The sequence below is a fragment of the Agelaius tricolor genome, unplaced genomic scaffold (assembly GCF_023055355.1).
Source record: "Agelaius tricolor isolate 1412-34295 unplaced genomic scaffold, bAgeTri1.0.p SCAF_34, whole genome shotgun sequence".
NCBI classification, from domain to species: Eukaryota; Metazoa; Chordata; class Aves; order Passeriformes; family Icteridae; genus Agelaius; species Agelaius tricolor.
The window spans coordinates 1,587,944-1,612,689 of record NW_027269294.1 but is presented as its reverse complement, the minus strand read 5'-3'; the positions used below and the strand labels follow the sequence as shown (position 1 = coordinate 1,612,689).

The 24,746-nt window shown below is 44.6% G+C and overlaps 1 protein-coding gene across 3 annotated transcripts in view; it reads right to left on the bottom strand.

Moving 5' to 3' along the window:
* The window catches only part of MAML3 (mastermind like transcriptional coactivator 3), a 229,147-nt gene that overhangs the window by 191,993 nt on the left and 12,408 nt on the right, over positions 1 to 24,746 (bottom strand). The window contains exon 1 of one of the 3 annotated variants that reach the window (XM_071452373.1): positions 11,183 to 11,320. The exons of the other annotated variants lie outside the window; for them this stretch is intronic. The gene's annotated coding sequence lies outside the window, so the exon portion shown is untranslated. Of the gene's footprint in view, positions 1 to 11,182; positions 11,321 to 24,746 lie in introns of those variants that run through there. 3 annotated transcript variants of the gene reach the window in all.

Here is a 24,746-nt window from a genome sequence, read left to right as displayed (position 1 = left end):
TTGATTCAGGTGGCTGATTTGCCAAGAGCGTGATGGCCACAAGCCAGATGAGATGGAAATCCAGCAAGGGGAATCCTATTGCAGTGCATACATTGAGATTCCAGTAGGTTCTTGTCAACAAATAATAACATTTCCAATAGTAACTCAAATTCAGAGAGCATCCCATTCAAGGAGGCAACTTGAACCACAGGAGACCCTCCCAAAAAGGTGGGGGAAGCAGCAACAGCTGTACAGCAAGCACTTCAAGAAGTACAAGTTGAGATCCCACCTGAGCAATGTCAAGGCCAAACTGGCCCTGACAGACCAAAGAGATCTTTACAACTCAACTCAACTACACTCAAAGAGACAGATACTCTGAGTGGAGAAAAATAATGTTGTCACCAGCTTGAGCTGCTGAACAACTTCAGCCACTCAACGCTCGAGCCACAACTTGAGCCACGCACAAACCCCAGCAGGACTTATATTATTTTCTCATCCCAGGAACAACACCAGGAATCCTGTCAGCATACCCCCACTGAAGATCAAGTTAACTATGGAAGGACTGCTTATCCTTCTTGCAGGAGCAATGACTGCCAGCAGGAACCAAATTTGGTTCACACATCAACAGGCAGAACCCACAGAGTGGAGATTCTGTTCTTTACTTACGGTAACAACAGTACATTCTGCACCACACATTTCTCAGCTGTGGGGCCAATTTGCTGTGGCATTTAAAAGAAAGGAGATCAAAGTCATTTATCCACTGAAATTCAAAAGGTAGCCTGGGACAATGCAACCATATTTAAAAGGGAATTCCACCCTTGGTGGTCACTAATTCATTTCACTTACAACTCCACCAAGAGTAAAGCCAACATTTTTGTTTTAACAATATGCAGTGCTTTTTACATACTGCATACCCAATCCTTGTGTCAAGATGAAACCCCAACAGAGCTGTACTCTATTCCCTGGAGCAGAGAGTAAGGGCCCAATGGAATGGATGTGTCTGCAAAAGAGCCCCTTGGGATTTTATTGTTGTAGACACAAGTAATCACTCACATTTTGTCTGTAACTGGGTTGAAATTATGGCATCTGATTTTAGTTATTGAGCTTCTGTTATATCCTATCAACTGTTATGATTTAACACTGATGTAAGGCCTACACCCTAGCCCTGTTGGAATAAATCTCAGCTTGGTAAAGCTGCTACTGAAGCAAGCACAAGAACATGGACACAAGACTGATTACTGCTCCTCATGATGTAAAAGAAATCCAGGTGATGGAATGGGTGAAAAAAGATGGGAGCAACATTGGTGGGACATGTTATTTGGATGGCTGCCAGCAGCAGCAGGAGTTTGTAACAAGGTGTTGCATCCTGTGATTGTTCTTTTAATAGTAACCTTTCTGCCTTTCCTCTTGATAATTGCATTTTACATCAAGTTGTGAAGGATTATAGAGAGATGACCCCCAAAGAGTTGAGATAGAGGGGGAAAGGCATTCTATCAGCTTGCTCATCTTTTCCCTTTGCAAGGAATGGTTCACCAAGTCCGTATGGACGTTTGTGCCACGGTGTGGTGTAGAACCCCAGAAGACAAGGGGCTCATGTGTAAGTCTCAAATACCAACAGCTGGATGGTGGCAGAGCTGACCAAGGATTGTCGCTAATGACACACCATGAAGCAGAACATGATGAGGCTGGAGAATGGGCCCATGCAGAGGCAGGGCAGCCCTTTTCCAGGAGAAGCATCCTTGTTCTAGCTCCTGGAGATAAGCACAACATGGCGCTGCACAAGCGCAGGAATGAGGTTGAGAAAAGGACATGGAGCATATGTCAGGGACTGAAATGGTTCATGCCTCAAACATTGTTATCAAGTTTCACCCATTATGGCAAAAACTGCATCAAGAAGCTACAAGCACAGAAGCCTCCCTGAAGAGCTTTGGTCTGTGAGTTAAGCTGCCAGGATAAGATAAAGAGCACACTATTATTTCATCACCTCAGCTCTAGGGATTCACAAACAAAGCTGAAGGAGAGCAGTGTGTCCACAAGAGAACCAAACACAGCAGAGATTCTTCCCTGGCTAAATGTGGGGAGTGAGAGAGCACAACCCACAGAAGCCAGGCTTACTGCCCCCAAAATGAGGAGGGGAGGAGATGTCAGGTGTAACCTCTGGTCGGAGGCAGTGAGCACCCATCCTCCCTCACACAGCTCAGCCCAGCTGTGAAACCCCCAATCCACGGCCACATCCATGGGACACTCACAGGACAGGGGATGGGTTAACCCATCAAAGGCTCCCCAGAGCACTCCCCCGAGGCCTCACAGGCACAGCCCTGACTGCAGGGATGCCACAAACCCAGAGGCTGTGTAAGGGACAAGGGCAAACTCCCCCCAGGGAGGTGCCCGGGTTTTCCTGCCTGGCCTGAGCAGATATTAACCCACCAGATTCTGTGCTTTTGGGGGGACCTTCACCACCAAGAAGCCCAGCTGGACAAGATCAAGGGAGCATTGTCAGGATCCATGGATGGTGATATTTTCCTTATTCCATGTCACTCTCTTTCTGTACCCTCCACCTCTTTCTCCTGTTTCTTTCTCTTCCTTTTCCTCTCCTTAGCATCTCTCATCCTCTCATATTAAATTTTGAATTAAACCCATGCTGTTGTCACTGGCATATGGTCTCATTTGCACCTTAATTTGGGCAGAGGCATTTCTAAGAACTGTAATGACTGGATTGTGACAGTGGTGGGGGAGGAAGATGGGAAGGGGGTCAAGACCACCCAAGAACCCAAAGCCCCCCAGCTCATTTCCAGGAAGGATAGAGGAATGCACTGCACATGGTAACTAACTTGCATAAAAAGGCATCTCCATCAAGCCTGGGCAAGTTCTGGTCCCTCACTGCAAAGGTGCTCAGTTCAAGCAGTACTTTACTACATAGAGGACATAAAACACTTCTTCTGTCTCAATAGTTAAAGAATACTAATAAATGAATGAGAGATGCCTTCATAACTCCAAATCCCATCAGCAAAGAAGTTCTCCACTGTACACTGTAAACTCTAATAAAAGAAAATTAAGGATGTAAAGTCAAACCATGGAAAAGGATGAAAAAGGCAATTTTTTTGCCAGTTGGTACAGTACTTGGCTACCAAATCTGTGAAGTAGTAATAGCACCATGTACACCTCTTTAAAGCTCTTGTTTCTCCCAAATGTACAACTAATTAGAGAATGCTCCTGCTTATCCTCTTCTTCCCTTTCCAAAAGGTACTCAGGAAAATTATTTTTTCCTAGCAAACAGAAGTTGATAAGAACTTCCAAATCAACCATACACACTACCCCGCTTGCTTTTATTACAGAAGAACAACTCCAGCACTGATATACAACTAGATTTCATTCAGTAATTTTCAAACCTGCAGGTCTGAAGGTTTGCTTCCATAAGTTGCCAGAAGGGTACTTCAGAACTTAAAAGAAGCTATATGGACGGAAAAAATATCCTCCACTTTAGAAGTGGGGAGAGGCAACCACGAGCAGCACTCCTTTGTCCTGCCTTGGCAAACAGGCATCATCACCACCCCCATCCTTAGAGCACTGCAAAGGGGCTGTGTTAGGTTCTGATGGCTTCACTGCCTCACAGATGACATGCACTTCCCCAGGAAGCTGCTTCTCTTCACATTCAAGGTTCCTCATGGCCTCTCTTTGTCTCTTCCCAATCACATTGCGACTTCCACCACTGATCAGCCCATGGCACACACCAACCCCTCTCTATTAGTTAAACTGTCAAACAAATTTCTTCATGCTCCCCATCAACTCTCATAACTGCCCAATTCCTCCAATGCTGGGATGGACAATCTAGTGAGAAACCACTGCTATCATCATGTTAGTTAATATCTAGTCACAGCCATTTTGCTTTCTGCCTGCTGTCCATTTGGGATCTGCTCTTATACCTGGAACACAACCTTCTGGCAGCACAGCACCTGACCAAAGAGAGCTGCGGGCTTTGGCTGAGCTCTTGCGACTCTGGGACACAAGAAAGTAAAGAGCATCAGCAACAGGGACACTGCAGAAAGGTTTAATAGATTTGACCACTTGCAGGACTAACCCATGGGAGCACATACCAGTCCCTTCACATGTGCTGACCTCCATCAAAAATAGCTGCACAAAAGCTTCATAAATCACCAGTATCAACACCACCTCCTCTGCTCCTTGGGCAGAGGCTTCTTTACCTATCTTTGCTTTAGCAACAGGATGAGAGGACACAGCCTTAAGCTGCCCCAAGGGAGGTTTAGGCTGCAAGTTAAAAACATTTTCCTCACAGAAAGGGTGAGCATTGGAATGCACTGCCCAGGGAGGCACTGGAACCACTGTCCCTGGAGGTGTTTAAGCAAGGACTGGACCTGGCAGTCAGCACCATGGCCTAGTGGACAAGGCGGTGGTACATCTTAGGTTGGACACTATCATCTCAGAGGTCTTTTCCAATCCAATTGATTCTGTCAGTCTTCCATTACTGCTAGAAGGAATCAGAAAACCCCCTGCTGCTGGAGCTCTTTACCCTGGCCCCTGAAGGCAGGCATGTTTTCTTGTTCAGCATATTGATTATTGTCTCTACTGTGCACGGGCATTTCCAGGCAGACAGAGAGGAAGAGTTGCTCTCAGCAGCACATCTAGCAATCTAAGGGCACCTGGAGTACCCATCAAGCTGGTGTGACAGGCACGGCCTGATACAGCCCAAGCTTTGGGATGTGCTTCCAAAGAGAGTTGAAACTCTGAGACACAGAATGCCTGTCAGTCCTGAAAATGGACTATGCAATATTCCTTCTTCACTGCAATTTTCACCCATCCTAAAGACACTATTAATCACCACAGCTACGGCTTCTTGCTAACACGTGAAAAGTTTTGGCTTTTTTCTGTCTGTTCCAGGCACATGTTGATCAGCCAAACGATGCTCATGTGAGAGCACAAGCTCTGGTCCCCTTTGTTTTGTGCCACAGCTGTACTCCAACTGAGAGCATGTCAGTGTTGGCATCACAGGCAGAACAAAGGAGACAAAGGCTGACACAGGAGAGGGAGACTGTTAGGCTCCTAGAGAGCAGCAATATTACAAAAGAAAAATTGAATAAAAAGCAAACTCTAGGAACAGACAGACCAGGACCAGAAGCAATTTTTAAAGGAGGAAGCTCTGCCCATCTGCCATGTGTGGAGGGCTCACCATCCATAAACCCAGCCCTTCCTTACAGTTTTGTGCAAGAGAGCAGGGATCTGGTGAGCAGAGGGATCCAGAGAGCTATTTCCCATGCCACTACAGCCATAGCACTGTCTTATCTCTTGGCCTGCACTGCCTTATCTCTTGGTAAGCAAGCTAAACGAGGCTGGGCTAAGTGTGCAGGAAAGCACACTAACCCTGAGTGGATTTGAGGCTCCTGGCACCAGGCACAGCCACTCGGTTGAAGTGGCACGTGGCTCAGGGCTAAGGCTCACGCTAAGCGGCTGCAAATGGATGTGGCAGGCGCCGAGTTCAAGGCAGGAAATGGTGTGAGCTCCAGCACTGTAACATAGGAAATCTGAGAGCTGAAAATGCACCCTGGGGAATGAAATCCCTGCTCCTCGCCCCCATCTGCAACTCAGGAGTGCCCGGAGGGGCCTTTGTGTAGCCTCACCTCCAAACATGCCCTGGTCTGCGCTTATTTCCAGTCCAGGCAAGGGACATGGCCAGGGACACAAAAGGCTGTGCCTCCATCCCAAGCAGCTCACAAACTAAGGATGATATCCAGAGGGGACACAAAAGGTTGTGCCTCCATCCCAGGCAGCTCACAAACTAAGGATGATATCCAGAGAGGACACAAAAGGCTGTGCCTCCATCCCAGGCAGCTCACAAACTAAGGATGATATCCAGAGAGGACACAAAAGGCTGTGCCTCCATCCCAGGCAGCTCACAAACTAAGGATGATATCCAGCGGGGACAGATGTGCCACTTCACTCTCTCCCCTGGCACAGCTTGAGAGCCCAAACTTCCTCCTACTCACCCCGTTAAAAGAAGTGCATTGCTGCATTTATTTGTTAGTGCAGCATGAGCCATCGCTGTGAGCAGCACTGAAGCTGTGCAAGTGACTCTTGCAGATGCCATTGTTCTTAGACATAGGATTTCACTCCATAAAGCCTGCCCACCGAGAGATGCGTTGGGAAGGGGGGACAGGAAGGAGGGGGAGGGAGGAAAGGGGGGAGCCTTTTACCAGAGAGGGGAAAAGAAACCCTCAGAGATCCAAAATAAACGATTCTTGAAACACAGCTCACACCCAAACAGAGACACTCCTCTGTGGCAGACAAGCATCCTGATGGTTGTTGGCTTTGTTGTTCCAACAGGAAACTCCCCCGCCCCGCTTTGTGGATTCTCGGAGGCACCTTCCAGCCCTCGCCTTTCGCTGCTCCCTTTCCTGCAGGAGCAGGAGGAGCTGAAATGGGAAACGCCCCGGCACGCAGCATCCTTCAGCTCGCCCAACAAATAACCTGCTCTAACTCCAAGGGCTGGCAGCGAACAAGGCTTTGCAGAAACATATTTCCTGTGCGTTCGCAAACGGCACGGTACGAAACTCAGGATACGCCACCGTATGGCTCCTGCCATATTATTTTGGTTAATCACGTAAAACAACATGCACCGTGGTAGCTGCGACAACCACAACGCCACTACAGCCTGTTTGTGCCAGGATTAAAGTGGTTTCTTATTAATTATTTAGGCATAGCTTTGTACTTTAAAAACCCTGAGGATAGAATAACATGATTCTTATTTAGTTATTTTTCACCTAGGGTATGATTAAACTGTTCAAAAGTCCAAAGTCCCAATTTTTTCAGAAAAACTGGGAAAAACATCACTCACCCAAAAAAGCAGTAAGCATTATTTTCAGCAGCCTAGTAAAAATACCTGCTAAAAGGCATGGGTTTATAGCAAGCAGGAGCTGAGCAACTATTCTGAGCTGTAAAAATGAGACAGAACCAGAGAGCTCTGTCCTGCTGTGATGAGCTGCAAACTTAATCAGGATCCATACTGGCTTGAAATGTGTAATCTGTATTGTCCATTTCCCTCCTCCCCTGTGTGTGTGTACAGATGGTCAAAACCTTAGAGCTAACCCTGAGACACGGATAATGAGGTAATAACGCCTCCCAGCCTCCAGCCTCCCTGGTTAGCTCCAAATCCACATCCCAACTGCATGGTGCAATGCACACCAGCAGAAACAAGAGCCTGGTTCACCAGTCAGACCCACTTGTTAGTCAGGAAATGGTCAGAGCAGCGACACTCCTGTACCTATTTCTGCTCTTTGAAATTGTGTACGGCTGCTGTAAACATCAAACCTCCTCTGTGTTCCAGCTTCAAGAGAAAAAGAACAACAACCAAAACACACTGGGAAAAAACCCCAGCCTCCTCCTACCCAGACCCGTCCTGAATACTAATGCTAAAACTATTACAAAATGCTAATTTGGTACCAGCAACCTATGATTAAAAAAACAATGAAGCACCTCAAGCACATGAATTAAGGCATCATCTTAAACATGTTTTTTTCATCTTAAGCTAGAGAACCTTTATATACACACATCTGGGCCTTTTCTGGCTCTTGATGATCTCAAAGCTATATTAGAGATGCAAATCTTGATGTAAGCTAGTCTAATGCATTTGGGGTCTGGATGAAGCTGAAGACACCACAGTACTTTTAAAGGCAACCCCAAATGAAACCAAAATCTCAGCCAAGATTGTGTTCTGTCAGTGAACACCCCCTGAAGGCAATTGTCATGGATTGCTGGGATGCCTATGGAGTTGCTTGAGGACCACTACCTGGCATTGGGTATCTGGTATAGAGCATCACTACATGCTTTCACACTTCACATACTTCAGCAGCCAGCAGTGAAGATGCAATTCCACAACACTTCTGAGGCAAGAGTCGCCAAGTTTTACTAACACTCACAATTAATCTTTACAGTTTCAGGCGTAGGAAGTGCTCATTTCCTTCCCTGTGGCTGCACTGCTCACCAACAGCAAACCTTGACACGGAAACCTCAGCGCTCAGCTTCGTGTGTTCCAACCATCTGACACTATTCCCTCACTACTACACCGAGCTTTTTTACTCTCACCTTGCCTTTGTGCCTAGCATCTAACTCACCTAATGCCTTCCATCCATAGACTGACAAAGTAGGCACATCTCCCAAAATTCTTGTAAATGTACTGGCCATTTAAGAGAAGGAAGGACAGATGGCTTGGCCAGGACCAACCATTTAACTGCAGGACCTTTCTCACTCCATCCTTCACTTTTTGTCTAAAACACTGCAATGTTCGGAACAGGGATAAAGACCTAACCTGGATCAAAGCTTGGTCAAAAACTAGCAAAAAACCCCAGAGACACAAAATAGAATGAATCCACAAAGTCCTCCACTCTCACCCAGATCAAAACCGCCCTTTATACAATGTGTCTTCACCAGACTGTATAAAGGTGTTAATTACACACATTGAATAAAGATGTTAATTTTGCTAATTCATTATAAACATTCAATAACTCCCTACATCAATAGTATCCTTGACAGATCCATAAGTAACTACTTGACTCTAGCTAAACGTTCCATAGGGAACTGATGAAAACAAAAGTTCCTCCTACTAGCAATAAAATATTTGTGTCACCTACAAACCCTGAAATACACAAAACCAAAACATGTGCTACTGGGTTCCGGAGTGCAGAGAAACTGAATATCAGATTAGAAAGCACTAAGCCAGGAAACTAAAAAAATAATTGTATTCATTTCATTTTTTTCTATTCACAATTTTAGCCACATTTTTTCTACTTATAAATTTTAGCCACAAAATTTGGCATAAAGGTGCAATTAAAGTTTGCAAGAGGTAAGCAAGTCTCCCATAGGCTCTTCCAGAAGTAGAAAAAGTACTGCAGGAAGCAAACACTCCACATTTGACAAGAATAGAAGTTCATTTTTGCACTATGACTTTCACTCTTGTCTTTGCAAAGAAAAGAGAGATTAGAGAGGGAAGGCAGTTCAATAGCCAGTACAAGGCAAGGGGGACTTGCCAAAATGACACAGATGAATTTCAGTGTCAGAAACCACTGTAAATCTCAGAGGTTTGAAAGGCACCATCAGCTGCAAAGGGGAGGGGATGAGGGTCAGAACCCATTTGCAATGTCACAGAATGTAGGCCTCAAACCCATGAGAGAGAACAGCTCTGGAAAAGAAATTACTTGACAGCAAATCTAACCAACATTTTCTATAAGATGCCCTGACTTTGAGGTGCTATTTCACAAATGAAGTTATTTAAACATCTCTAAATCTGGACAACTTTCTGTTAGCAGTTCTGAGGTACAGTAGAGAACCATCATCTTTTCCTCTGTTCTTGTTGGGTTCTAGAGTCCACTCCAGCTCCCACCTAAAACTATTTGCCATTGTTCCCATTTCTTTTCCAGCTCAGCCTAACACCACCAACATTTTGAGTGTGAGAAAGCAGCAAAAACATAATCATGATGTATATTTGTATGTATTTACCCCCTTTAAAACCGATTTTGCTCATATGAAGGCATAAACAAGGTGAAGAAGCATCCCTGAGCCATCCACAGCTTCCACAAAAAGCTGCCTTTAAACCCATCTCGTTCTCCTCCACCTGATCCTGTAAGCACTGCTGGCAATTTTCCCCCCCATGCCCGTACCATATTTTCACTTAGCAGCAGTTTGATGTATAAGATCTGACAGGCAGGCAGTTACAGGCCACCTGCATCACTGTCACCATGACAACAGGCAAAGACAATCCATGATCCCATGCCCTGGTCACACGTTTCAATACAGCTTATCTGCCCAGAGCCACTGAGCCTAATGGAAGAGAGTAATTACAACCTTCCACTCATTGTCAAAATCCTCACCATATAATGCTCCTCGAAATTATTTTATTCCTCTCTCATGGCTGCTTTGCAAAAAAAAAAAAAAAAAAAAGGGAAACAAACCCCAAAAGAAACCATAAGTGGGTTTGGAAGGGAAAGAGTGAAAAGCATGTCTGTGCCTGATAGGAAAATGCAGCAGTGTGAGCAAACTGGCTATTCACAGCGCTGAAGGACTAATCAGAAGCAGGGGAATGTACCAACCACCAAGAGGGATAAGGAAAATTGCTCTTCTATTTGTAGAGCATCACTTCAGGTCCTTTTGGTTTTGCACTGGAGGTGAAGAGAGGATATTAGCTGCCCTCTTTTCCCCTCCCCTTCCTGACAAACTTCTTCCCATCCAAATGAGCAAGCCCCATGCAGCAGCAGCCTCAGGAAGCAGCATGAGTCTTGAGACGACTGAAGGGAGAGGGAGCTCCGTGTCTGAGAGAGCAGAGCAGCAGCTCCGCCTCTGCACCCTCTGTAACAGACCAGCTCTCAGTTTGTCATTTTTAAAGCACAACTGCAGGGCAATGCTTCAGGATTTCACCCTTTCTGGTCATTGTCCCTAAAGGATCGCTGCAATCCCTCCACCTCTGGCAGAAAAAGCCAAAACGCTGTTCCTTTGTGTGTGGCCACAGCCATAATTGGGATGGAGATCAGGATGAAATGATTACTCAGGGACACAACTTCCCTGGCTTGCAGGGCACTGAGAGGACAGAGGGAACCCAGCCATGACACAGAGCAGCAGAAATTATTTTGAAGTATGGCAAAAGCTGGACAGTGAGTGCTTGCACTCTCACCCTGCAGTAGGTACAAACACAACACCTTCTGGCACAGAATTTGGTGCGAGAGGATTAGGTCACATCCATAATAAATGAAAACCTTTGCTTTCTGCTTCCTACTCCTTGTCCCAATCCTTCCTTCTTCCCCAAGCACCTTCATGCACATCAGTCAGCACACCAAAGCTCCAATTTATTAGGCACCTAATAAATACCTCTTGAATCAGTGAAATGTGATAAATGTGCACAGACAAAAAGATACAGTAATTTATTAAAATGCTTCATCCACCCATGTCCAAACCACAACAGCAAATAAAAGGTCAGATGACTGCCCGTTTTAGAGACATATTTTTAGTTGACTGCTTTTGGCCACAGCAGTGGCACCAGGAAATGAAAGCTTCATTCACAGCACATTTCTTGCATTTGCCATGCAGGGTTCCCCCGGCTCAGCTGGCACAGTAACCCCACTGTAGCTCTGGCCCCAGAGCCCTCACTCTCAGCTCCCAAACCACAAGGTAAATAAAAAGTCAGTCTTTTTTGGGCTGTACTTACAGGAACACAAACAGGGCTGAGGACCCTCAGTCCTGATCTAGTTCAAGCACGCATTTGGAATAACCTTCGGCATTCATGGCAGAATTACTTTAAGAGAAGCAACGCTGCGATTTAATGACCGCCTTTTAACACGTCAGCCAAACCAAATGTTCCAACCAACAAAGGTAATGGTATCTTTACTAGCAGCATCCTGCGGGACTGCCGGTGCCAGCGCAGCGTTTCCTGCGGCACAGACCCGCGGGGATGCGCTGCGAGGGCAGCGGGCACGGCCCGCAGGGGCCCCGCGGATGGCGCAGCACAGCTGCAAAAGCTCCGCTGGGGACACGGAGGCAGCCCCGGCGCTTCCCGGGACGGGACGGGCCTTGCAGCCGGGGGAAGCAGCCCCGGCAGGGCTGTGCGGCCGGAACCGGCCGGGCCCGGCTCTCCGCACCCCGCTCCGAGTGCCCCCAGCTCCCCCTGCCTCTGGCACGGGTTCAGCAGCATCGCAAAGGGAAGGGTGCCACCTACAGCACCGCGCACAGCGCTTCCTCCGGCACCAGGGCTCGCCTCGGGCTCCCCCAGCCAGGAATCACCCGCGCCAGCCCCCTCGCAGGGAGGCTTGGCCGCCCTTCCATGACAGAGACAGGCAGCGTCCTCTAAGGCGTCTCTTATTCATCATCTGCTCTAGGTAGAGTGTCTCAAATAGATTCCTTGCCTTCATTTCTTTGGTGTCCTACTGCTGCACTCTCCTACTGCACCTCTATGTCAGAACCATCAAAACCACTGCACTCACTTCTACCTTATTTTTTAAAGCTATCTTCAGAGGGTCAAACATTATTTACTTCAGAACTTCTTCAGAGAAGATTTGGTTCCCGCTCCCTCAGATTTATACACTTATTTCCTTTCCATGGGAAAGATCAGTTCAAATAACATTTTCTGTCTTGTACTAGCTACATCTTTTGGAGTTCCTCTGTGTGCAACACCCAACCTCTGGAAAGGAATTCGAGTTGAGGTCCCTCTTCCTGTTTTTAATCTTACCAAATTACTACTAATTCATACAAGGGAGGCATAGCCAATAGATAGAGTCTGCAAACCAGTCCTTGCTTTTGTGGAAGAGTGCTGGCTCTGTTTGTCAATGCTAATCTGAGATAAATGCCCCTATGCAGAACACATCACACACACACACACACAGAGTCCAGAAGGAAGACAAAGAAACTGAATAAGTCTGACAGAGCCCACCTGCCACTGGTGATGAAACAGTCAGAAAATGAAGGGTATCCCATAGCCACTGCAAGAACTAAAAGCATCATCCTGTAAACCAGAGTAACCGTTTAGCTAAATATGAGGATTAGGTTCTCCTCTTTTCTTTATGCTCTGGCTTTTATTATGCAACAATCTTTCTAATTATTACAAACTTGCCATGAAAAGCAAGCTCTAGTCAGAGCATTGAGACTCTACCAAGTTAGGAAATAGGAAAAATTGGAATTAATAACTCTTCAATAGACTGTTTCATCCATAACTGGCCAAGCGTCCTCCCTGCTTGGGGTGACTCCAGCAATGACCCCAGGGAGCCAAAGGCCACAACAGCATGCCTCACTGGACATGAAGAGGTCAGAAGGCATCTGCTCTAGCAAATTCTGGGCAGCATGAGGTGACACCTGCCACAAAGTGCCTCTCCACATCCAGGGGCCTGAGCTGTGCCCAGGCACAAAGCAGCCCCAGGGAATAGCCACAGCCCAGCACCACACAGGATCTCTGCTGGCACTGCATGCAACTCATCTGGAGTGACAAACTGTACGGGAAGCAGGCCAGAGCAGTGTCACAGGTGTGCCTCTGCACTCATCCAGCCCCCTTGGGTGCTCTGTGCCTCTGGTGCAGTGCAGCTGCCAGAGGAACAGCAGCTGGGAAGCTCCTCCACAGCATCCCTGCCTTGCACACACCCACATCCAAACCCGGGCTCCTCCATGGGGATGGCATCTTATTCCCCCCAAGCCTCCCTCATATCTAGAGCTGCTGCAAGGATGTCCTTGCTTATCACAAGTGGCACAGGGTCACAGGGAACAGGACAGAAGGCCACACTGCTTGTGCTGGATCCTGTGCAGAGCATCACTGAAGGCCTCCCAGCAATGAGCCAGCTGGGAAAGGCCAGCTGGAGAGGTGAGTCGGGTGGCCTGGCAGCAGGAAGCCGGTGCAAAAACATGGAGTTACAAATCCAGGTGCCCTAGATCAGAACTCTGCTGTTCTGAGGCACTGGGTCTGTTAATGCTCTTACTGCTGTGACTGAGAGCCATCCAAAACCTTGAACCTACGTGGGAACCACTGTGACCCAAAGAGTCTTCAGCATTCAGAAGGGCAAAATGCTACCACTGACATGGGCCAGAAAATCTGAGATACAGCCTCATCTACCTGAATTTATATATACCTCATAATATTTATAGCTATTTATAGATAAATAAAGACTACTAGAAGCCAAAACATAATGAGCACAATAGGCAGTAGAAAAGAACCCCAAACAACTGAACAGAACCACAAACAGAAAAGTGAATCACACCTGAAAGGGAGAGGAAGCATCAAAGAGCAGTGTGACCAGAGGGATGTGCACCTATGCATCACATGCTTCCCCATCTGCCATGCATCTCCTCCCAAAGCAGCAGTGTCTCCTGCAGGCCAGGGCTGCAGCTGGCAGCATGCTGAAGAGAAGAGGGGCAATACTCCACAGCTGCTCTGTCAGCTGGGGTGTTCTCAGACAGACACACCAGAGACACATGTCCCTACATGTACAGATGTACATACAGCACTTCCAGAAGTGACTGCTTCTGCATTTATGAGCCAGCATGTTCACAAACAACAATTCTCATGTTCAACTGGACATGTCGGGCACCTCCAGCTTCATTGTCACTGCATGTGTTAGCGTCTAACTGCATTTTCGTTCTGGTATTTATTTATTTATCCTCTCAGGCTTAATTTATTTGCATTTAATTTTCATACAGATACAGTAAATGCAGAATCTTGCACTCAGAACAACACCTGTCTGATAGGCTTTGCAACCACCCAAAGGCATGCCTAACTTGTGTTGTCCAAGACCTACTGCCCAGGACATGATTTCCCCTACATTTCAACTCTTGTCTTGCAGGTTCTTGGAGTTTCAGAAACTCACCTGAAGTCTAAGGATGGCAAAGACTTGCCAGATGGACAGAAGATGAAGAATGGGACTAATCTCACCAATACCTTCCCAGTTTCCTTCCAACACAAGCAAATGCTTTTCCCGTACCGACCTCCTGCTGGAGCCAAGAAACCCGGCTACTCCAACAAGAACTGCTCTAATACAGCTCCACAGACAGACACAGGAGCGAAATCCCCTTTCACTTCTTGGCCAAATGTGTAAGGATGGCTTGGCTGATGGAAAGAAGTGCACCCATTTAACTAGTGCTTGGTAGAACTAGTATTTGTACCTAGCCTGGTGAGCATCCAACCCAACTAACTTGGAATCAGTGCTCAGTCTTTCCTCAGGAATAAACACAAGAAATCCCCTACCAGATCTGGCCCTTCCTGAAAGGCAAACGGCCACAAACAAGCCACAGCATTCCTCCCTCCGTATCAGTCCCCTATCTCCCTACAGCACATACAGACTAATCCTAAAGAATATGTGCAGCACATTTACTTTTCTGTGATACAACAACTAAGAGATTTTCCAGACGAAACCAGAAAATATGTCATGAATGGAAATTGCCATATGTCAACAAGTAAACTGGTATTAGCTGCAAAGAAAGTCACAAATCAATCGACCATTTCTCCTAAGTGAAGCCTGACTAAAGAGAAACATCCACAACGTGAGCCTGGATGCCTTTGCTAATGAGTAATGAGAGGTGTTAAATTACAGGCAGCCACAGGCACTTCCCCTGAAAAAACCCAGCTCTTAGGGAAGGTGAGGACTTGCACAACAAGCAACTAACTACACAGAAACCGAGAGAACCCTTTCGGTGACTCCAAACTCAGCTTGAAATGTGCAGTGTACTTTTAGTGAGCCCGATTGGTAACACTGTGACCATACTTAATGAACAGTTGGGCACTATTGACATCACTGCCATTTCCACCACCTTTTCTCCTCATCAAGCCCTCCTAATGAGTTTTCTTATATCTCATTAACATTTATTATATTCAGCCCTACACCCACCCGCAGGTGTGTGTACTCAATCTGATCTCTGTCTGGAACACACTGCACTTATCCATCCTGTCTGTTCCAGGCCCCTGCAGTCCTCAGACCACATCATCTGCCTGCCAGGAGCTACAAAAAATGTTACATTTGACTGAGGTTTCAAGCTGCAGAAAAAGCATTGTCTAGAAAATAGCAGAATAATCTCCCACCAAAAGGGGCAAGGGTAGTGACTTTGGTACTGTTTCTCAATTTTACTAATTAAGGAAAAATAATTAGTATTAGAGTATAGATTATTTACTCCAGCATAACTGAGGGCCTGGTCTCACCTTCACAGAATGGTTCAAAGACTTGACCAGTCAGATTTGGGCCAAGCACCCCAGATATCATTAAATACAGAAATAAACTCTGCAGGTATTTATTGATTAACAACTGTGATGCATGGCAGATAATTTCTACTCTTGTAGCACTTCATTAAGTACCCATTTTTATTCCTACAATATAACCAGATACCTCATTTTTCCAGACTTCATTACATACAGAACTTTAGTGCCAAGCATGTCTGCAAAGAAGTGATATAGGTCTATCTGTCTACACTCTAACACAAACATACCTGGGAAAAGCAGATCAAGCCACAGAAATGTTTCTGCATTAATTTTTTTCCGTGTAATTCCTTTGCCATTCTCCCCAGAGACCGATTACTGAAAATCTATTTTTCGTCTATCAGAATTTTATCTTTTTCCCAGGTCAGAAAGGTAAGGTTGGTCACAGTCAAGATTTGCTGATGGTTTCCTAATCACAGAATCCGTGGGGGAAGACAAGTATGCAGATATGTTTTATGACCCTGCACTCAATATCTAACTCCAAAGAGCACAAGAGAGGTGGGTTCTCCCTTACATGCATATCTACAAATTAAGAGAAGATCATGATATTCCAGCTAACTCCAGCTAAGCATTTTCCAATATGGTCATCCAGGTCACAGCTGACAAGCCACACTCAAATTATTCCCAAGATAAGAAGGCTGTAGTTTTCTACAACATTTACTGGATTTGCCAGATCTGCATGGACTGCTTAATTGGCAACAGGCTCAATTATATTTTCAATAGGTAAACACAGACTTAGATGAGCATTTTTGGCAAAACTACATGTCATTCTGTGTATATATATATACACATACACACACAGAGTCTTGAACTGCTCACGTCAGTCAACTGTAATCATGACAACCTCAAAATTTCTTTTTGGACTTTGCCCATCTCCACAACGAAGGAAACTTAGTTACAAAACCCCAGTGAACCCCAGTGCCTATTGCCTCTGATCAGGGGTACATCGCAAGTGTGCCAGGTACTTCCCAAACATAGGCACAGCCTTCTTGCTCTAATGAATTACCAGGACAGGTTAAAAACCTCCCCTTCACTTTCTACTGTGGCAGGATCTGTACAATCAGAAAAGTAAAACACCTGCCAAACAAATAAATAAAGATAAACCCAGATTAAACCCATTTCCTTTAGGAATTTCACTACCCATCACCCTCATATTTCCTATCCATATTCTTCTAAGAGCTATCAAGATCAGGTCTCCAGCAAATCCAACACAAACTTAGAACTCACTGGTGAGGGCAACATGTCCCAGTCTGCTGTGATTTGATTGCAATCTATAAATAATGCTGAGGAGGGAAGTACATAAAAAGACTCATTCCAACCAGCCAGGCTAACAGAACAATACAGCTTGAACTCATATCCACATTCTAACTTGTTGGATTACATTTGATTCCTTCCCTTTGAAGAAGAGGAAGACAAGCCATTTAACAATGTAGACAGCCAAACTTAGATGCTGGAGGTGATTATCAGCATTCCACAGCCCTCAAGCTCATCTCCTCAATGTTGTGGCGTGAAATGTGGTGCATTAGCCTTCAATTTAAACACAAATCCATCTCTTGTCACCATCTCTGCTCACTCGTTTCCAGCAGGGAGAGGAAGGAGGTGGTGATGTGCTCTTCCAAACCTTCCATCACAGCACCTTTGCACTTCTGCTTGCACCTGGATCAAGAGACCCCTAGCTCACTACTCAACTACTCTACATCTTCTGTCTTTTACTTGAACACGTTGTTCTTCCTCAGTGTTTTTGACACTAAAATGACAAATGACTCCAAAATAGCCGTTGATGTGTCAAAAAAACTTCTCATGATGATATACCATAAATCATAACTAATTGAAGTAAATAAAAGCAATCCATTCACCCTAGTGAGTAGAACAGTGCATTTATGAGATCTCATCACCCTGAAGACACCTTCACCACCTGGAAGATGAGCACAGATAAAGTCCATCTGATCTGGAGACTTAAGCTGAAAAGGTACCATTTTCTCCTGTCATTTCAAGGTACAGGAAAAGACACAGGGAGGGCCAGATGTCCTTAGTTAAGAAAGAGAAAAAAAACAAACCCAAACTCATCAAGATGTCACTGAATTTTAGCCCCGTAAAAAACAAACAAAACTGAAAATGGTAAAACCAAAATACATTAGCTGTTGATAAACAAGGTTCATTATGATACAAAATATTTACTGGTCACAAACATCTGTAGAAATTACACATTTGTGCTGCATTATCATCTCAATTACACTGCTAAACTACTCAACCCCTTCCTTATTCTGATATAAGTATTAAAAAAACCACACACAAAGGAACATGTTTGAACTGATGAGCACAGCAAAGGAAGTGCCGGTAGATAGTCAAACCATGAAAGCAACTTCAAATTGGAGGATGGAATGAGTGTAAACCCAAATGGCAAAGAGACTCAGCCCCAGCACATTCTCACTTCATTCAAGGCAGAATGGCTGATGTTAATCAAAGTGATCGAAATTGCTGAATTTAAACAGGATTTAAACTATCAAGCAGGAAATCCTGATATGAACAAATCAGTTTGGGAGCATGGCTGGACTCACACTAAATTTTCTAAGGAAGGGTCAATTCTTACTGATAGGTAACTATTAAAATATGTTACTTGACAACTCCATATGTCCTCTGCATGAACACACAAACTACTCTGTATTAACTCAGCAAAACACTGTTTCTAATTGATCTATAAAAACACCTTCAGTGCACTGGTCTTTTATGCAATAAAAGTTAATCAAATAGGGGTTTAGCTATATTTACAAATATTTAAAAATCAGTAGATACTTGGGCTTTCACCTTACGGGAAGCAGAAATCTCCTCCAGCTGTGTCCACACTCAGTTTTCAGCCCTGAACTTAATCTACTAAACTGAGGAAGAGCCCAGGGCAATATCAGCACAGAAGGCTTCTATTGCCTTGATCAGAATTTTAAGACCCTCTTGTTCCAGAATACTTCCTAAATGTCACCCTTTGCTGGTTCAATTTCCTTCAAAATTTCAGTATAAATATGGTGCTCAGTTGCCTTTTTTTTCCAATGGTTGGATTATTTTAACAGGTGACAGCAAGTTTAGGCATAAGCTATCCTATTTTCACATCTGATTTGTGTTTTGAAAATTAATTTTAACTGTACTAATAGGGCTCATAAATCTGGATTAAGGACTAGGAAAAAAAACCAGTGTTTCAGGTGGAGAGAGAGTGTGTGCGCATCTACTTAAAAAAATATCAAATCACACCCCAAACAAGCGCCTCAGCAGAGACAAGGAAATCAACACATAGGACAAACAACTCATGAAACACTAACTCCAGCTGACACATGTTAAAAAAAAAAAAAAACAAACACCCTCATCCATCAGTTTAACCTGGTTAATTTTGAATTATCTTTTTTTGAACAGGACTGCAAATAACCAGAGGACAATAGCACAAGGTTGGATGGGGCTTTGAGCAGCTTGGTCTGGTGCAAAGTCTGCCTGTCAGTGGCAAGGGGGCTGCAAGTAAATGATCTTTAAGATCCCTTCCAACCCATTCTGTGACTCCATAACCACCTCAAAACCTGGGAGAGAAAGGGTTCTTTAGGGCCCTGAGGAAAAGAAGCATTAGGACATGATATTCTAAATATCCACGGTCTTGTTCCAAAACTTCTTGTCTTACTGTTCTAATGCCACTGAAGCAGGTGAGTGACATGAAAACCCAGATGAAGTGCATGTGAGGGGTAGGGGACTGCTATCAGTGTTTTTTCACCATGACAGGAACCATGCTATGGGAAATCTGAGAGAAACCCTTCAGTCTGCTCCGTAGTGAACAGCAGATACAGCTGAATTTTAGGCTCCCTGTATCCTCCTGCAGCTTGCAGAAAGCAGCATCACTGTCTGCAGAAAGTTGTACCTTTCACCAGACTAACCTGTTTTACTAAGTATGGCAGCAGTTCCTGAGAAAGGCACCAAGAACTGCTCCTTTTGCCAGGACAACCCACCTTGGGGTTCTTGCTTCTGTCTTAGAGAATTCCCCCCTTGCTGCCTTGGGCAGCTTTCTGGGGCACTCAGGAATACATCCACATCAAACTGCTCAAAGCTACAGTGAATCTGTGAGTGTTGCTCGCACATCAGTCCATGCCAAAAATAGGAAAAGCTAAGGCAGAAATACTACGTTTGTTTTAAAGCTCTTGTCAAATCTTTTCCCCTCTGCACAAAGTGAGCAAGAGAAACTGAACAATGTGCATTGGAAGAAACCATTGCAGAAAAACATCAAATGAAAAAACTTAAATTGAAAAACAGAATATGAGAGGTGGACTATGAAAGGGGCACACATTTTTGACAGTATCTTTTTAAAAATATTTTTATGAGCCACCAAAAGCATTCACCTAACAGCTGGGTTTGGCCCCAGAAGTGCTCTGGCCATTGCTGACCAGCACACCCCACAGTGAGCAGGAGTGCCCATCTCCTGCCTCCTAAGCTCCCTGCACAGCCTGGACAGCTGGCTATTTTTATGTCCAGGATAGCGTGTGAGCCCAAAGCTTACTACCAAGGGCTTCCCCCTGCACACAGGAGTCATGCCAAGGATTCTTTTGCTTTTTGAATTGTGGGGCTGGGCTCTGCATACTGTCCAGCTTACAACACCTTACACTTTGTGAGAGATTTAAGTAACATACATGCTTCCCCTTAACTTGTGTTGTAAGAGCAGACTTAATTTCAGCATTAATAATTGTTTTGCTTCATTCTTTGAAGTACCTAATGTACTTGCTCATAAGAATGTATTAAACTAGTAAATGCTTTTAATATTAAACATGGAAATCATCATCTTTTGATGCTCTTGTTTATCCTCCAAAAAAAATCCGCAAACCCTGAAATCACAGGAGTGAAGGGATGAACATAGAGCTCAGCACATCCTGACCAGGCCCCAGGAGGTTCTGCCTCTCTGCAGTACTTTTCCTAAGTTTGACCAGCAAACAGAGGAGCTCAGAGGGATCCAACAGGACACCAGGGAACAAGTCAGCAGTGTGGCCTTATTTCCTGGACTAACACACACAGGTATAACTATGCCAAAAACACATCACCTTGAGAACAGGTGCTGAAATGAAAATCAATTTTATTTTTGCCCATCGGGGTCTCCAGGCTGTGTGGAATTAGCCCTTCCAAGCCACTGGCTATTGGCTACTAAAACAAAAGATGGATGCATTTTCTTGGCTGTGCTGAGGAAAACCTGCAGCCTTGGTCACTGTACAGGCCAGAACCTATTTCTAACACGGCACTAAACGAAAATAGTTTCACATACCAGCCCTGGGAAAGACCTTGCCACTTGTCCATTCCCACACACCCAGCTCCATGAGAGGAGCAGATTACAACTCAGTTTTCTTAAAAGCAGCGGTCTACACCTGACAGAAGGTTCAGCCAGAAAGAATAAAGTCAACACTAAACAAATTTTAAAGATGACCTAGTTCTGAAACTTATCTGCTTTATGTGACCGAGCCATTATTGAGATGAACCAGCATGCAATCATGGGGGGGGCACTGAGCTGAAGCAGCCAGTAAAACCCCACTGCAGAAACAGAGTCTTGTTGTGAGCTTTCACTCACACACACTTCCCTTGGAGGAATTAAAGTAACTTAACTGTGCCAGGATCAAAGGCCTTTGCAGAAAAATGATTTTGGAGGAAATTAGGCCTTTTCCCAATCACATAATTTTCTTGAAGTGTCAGAACCCTCCAATTCTTCCAAACTCCCACCTTACAAACGGAAATTAAAAGCACAGTCACAGTTGTCCAAACACACATTGGCCATAAATAAACCCATTCCTCACTGTGAGGTTCTCTCTCTGCTAATTACACTGTCTCATGAGCAATTCCAGCAGGAGCCCACTGAGCTGCTAAGGCTTCCTGGTGTGGCTCTGCCCTGACACTTCAACTACTGCAACATCCCTTGCTACAGAGAGTGACAGAGCAGCAGAACATGCTGATCATGCCAGAGAACTCTTGAAAGGACCTTTTCCTAGAAAAACAAGCCATCAGTGGCCATCACCTATGCTGAACAAAAGCCATCATACACTGACTGCACTTAAATATCCACACATGTATGAAATGTACACGTTTACTGTGAGCAATTGCTGTGCTTTTACATCAGCTGTACCAAATAACCCTCAAACAGTAAAAACTCAGAACACTTGTCTCTTCCCTTTCAAGGACTGACATGAGCCCCTGCCACAGAAAGAAAACTAAAAGGGAGAAAGAAAAAGTGGTGGAAAAAAGGTGGGAGGAGAAAAGGCAGGGAGAGAAAAGGGGAAGGAAGAAAGAAAAATCCAAACAAGAAACAAGAAGGAAACAAGGAAAAGGGAAAAAAGACAAAAGAAAAAATAAGAGGAAAAAAAATTCTGTTTTTTATCTTCTTCCTTTCAGTCATGGGCCCAGCCAACACACTTGAACAATCATTTGATTCTCATATCTCCTAAACTTGCAAAGATATCTTGCACTTGACATGTGGCTCTTAAGGTCAGTATTAGTTTTTAATAGCTTACAGTTTGTGGATTCTTAGCTTTCAGGGAGGGAGGTTCTTCCCTGGCAGAGAGGCAGAGGACTTGCAGCAATTTCGTAAACACAAACTGTTTTTTTAAACTGTGAGAAATGACAGCTCTGGTTTTCTAAACTCCACAGGTTTAGAAATAAAACTTATATATAGGGAGTACTGGAAAAGAGGGCCCGGAAGTGCTGATGTGTGACAGAAAAAAGGTTATTAATAAAATCATCCTTATAAACAGCTCAAATGTAAGCACTAAGCTGGGGATTCCTGTACTATCTTATTTTCCCCACAGCTTGCCAAAAGTCAGTTTCTTACAGGAATTAGGAGAGTTCTTTATGCATGTATTGGATAAAGATACTGCACAATTCTAGTATGCAGCAGACAGTTACTGTCAGCAGTAGCTTTCCAAGATATACCCCCAAATTGGTTCCAAGTATTACCAGTAAGATTTCACCTCTGCCACCACAGGCATCTTGCAATTTGTCTATGTTCTTACATGTTCTGTGTCCCAAAGATGAACTAAATTGAAGCTATAGGACACCTTTTATATCTCATTATACAAACAATCCATTTACAACATAACAAAGATGGAGAGATTGACTCATATTGATATTTACAGAACAACAGAAGCAACACAAAACCACAGCAGTCAATAATGAGAGAGGAAAATAAGAATATTATTACATATAAATACAAAACTTTGTTCTGGCAACTCCCCAAACATGTTAAGTCTGCAAAATGCAGACTTTTGGATCACACAAAGCATACTACAAAACACTGTGAGGAGCTCTTGATTCTTGTGGAAAAACCCAACTCTTTGGTCTCAGACAGTAATGGCCCACATAGGTGTGATGAAAACCAGCACTGATTTTCAAGCTCACCTGCTGAAGGACATGCAAATCACCCCAAATAGCTGAAGCACCAACTTCACACAATAAGGCACAGCGAGGACCGCTTGGACAAGAGGACAAGACCATAACTGTGGCTTATTAAACTGGCAATCTTCCAAAAATCCTGGCTGTTTGGTGCTGCATTTTGACCTCAGGAACAGAAGCTTATTCCTTCCCTTCCCAAAATATGAGCCAGTACCACCCAAGGGAAAGGAAATCTCTCATAGCTGTTGAGTGTGCCTGCAGCACGCTGCTGAGCACTTCTCCCTGTCCATCAGAAAACAGGATCACAGGCAGCCACTCAAACACTGTCCCTGAACCACCTCAAATACCTTCCACTTCTTCCTCTGCTTTGAGAAGGAACCCTTGCCTTCTACCTGCCACAGGAATCACCTCTAAAAACTGACTTATGGTAGCAGTGGACATATGCATGGGGGGAGGGGGGAGAAGTGCATTGAAATGCAGCTTGTTTTAGTAAAACAAAGCTAATTCATCAGGAGGAAAAAAACAAAACCACAGCGCTTCCTAAACCAACTTTAAAAGCGTGCAAACAGGATTTGGACATAAAGGATTTAAAATATACACATGTGTCCATTACTAATGTGTAGGAAGGTACCCAGGCACTGGTTTCCACATCAACTTCCAGGGAATATGCCGCAAGTACCTAAGAAGAGCAAGTCTGCTGTGCAGAGGCTTACATTTGCTGAATGAGTGCCATACATATGTCACTGCAAAGTGTTGAGAATCCCTGAAATCTGAGCAAAACAAAGGCCACCACCCAGCTAACAGCAGCGCAGAAAATCAGCTAGCAGAGCACACTGTAATGTTCTGATGGACACAGCACCTGGAAAACCAAGAGAACCAGAGTAACTAATGCAGCTGGAACCAGAGTAACTAATGCAGCTGGAACCAGAGTAACTAATGCAGCTGGAACATGCAGCTGACCTTGAGCATGGCCCTGTGAAGTGCCCCAACACCAAACTCCAGCTACTCCAGGCTGCAAAAGCTGGGCTCCTTCCAACTCCCTGTGCTCTCACTGACTTGGTGAAGCCCAGGTGCCAAGTTCTGCTCTTCAGACTGGTTCCACAAATCCAACAACCTTGTCCCTATTTCTATCCTTCTGTTACAGCTGAACTCCACTCTCTCTACCCCAGTCTGTGTCCCATCCATCCATCCCACACTTGTTTCCTGTCCTCCCATCTGCTTCCTCAGGTGTCTGCATTTCAGAAGCACCACCTTGCTTCTCCTTGCAGACCACAGAACCAGCCAACCAAAAGCCATCAAAGAATAGAAGAACCCTCGCCACCTCACAAAACCCCCAACTAATCAAACCAAGGTTAAAAGGCAAGAAATATATCCTATGAAATTAACCCTTGCAAAAACGCGTATTGGAAATGCACACGTGGAAAAAATATGGGGGTCTAATGTTACAAAATATGCCTGACATCACTTTAATAGAAGTTTTGTACAACTGTAGGCATTGAGTTTTTTCCCTTTACAATAAGAAAGACATTTCATCCTCAGTTTAAATACTAAATCTTGAATCATATAAGAACCATGTATTTATAAACAAAAAGCATCACTGAAAAGGATGAGATATTTTATGAGTCTGTTTGTGCTACATTTCTCACAGAGCCCAGTGCATATG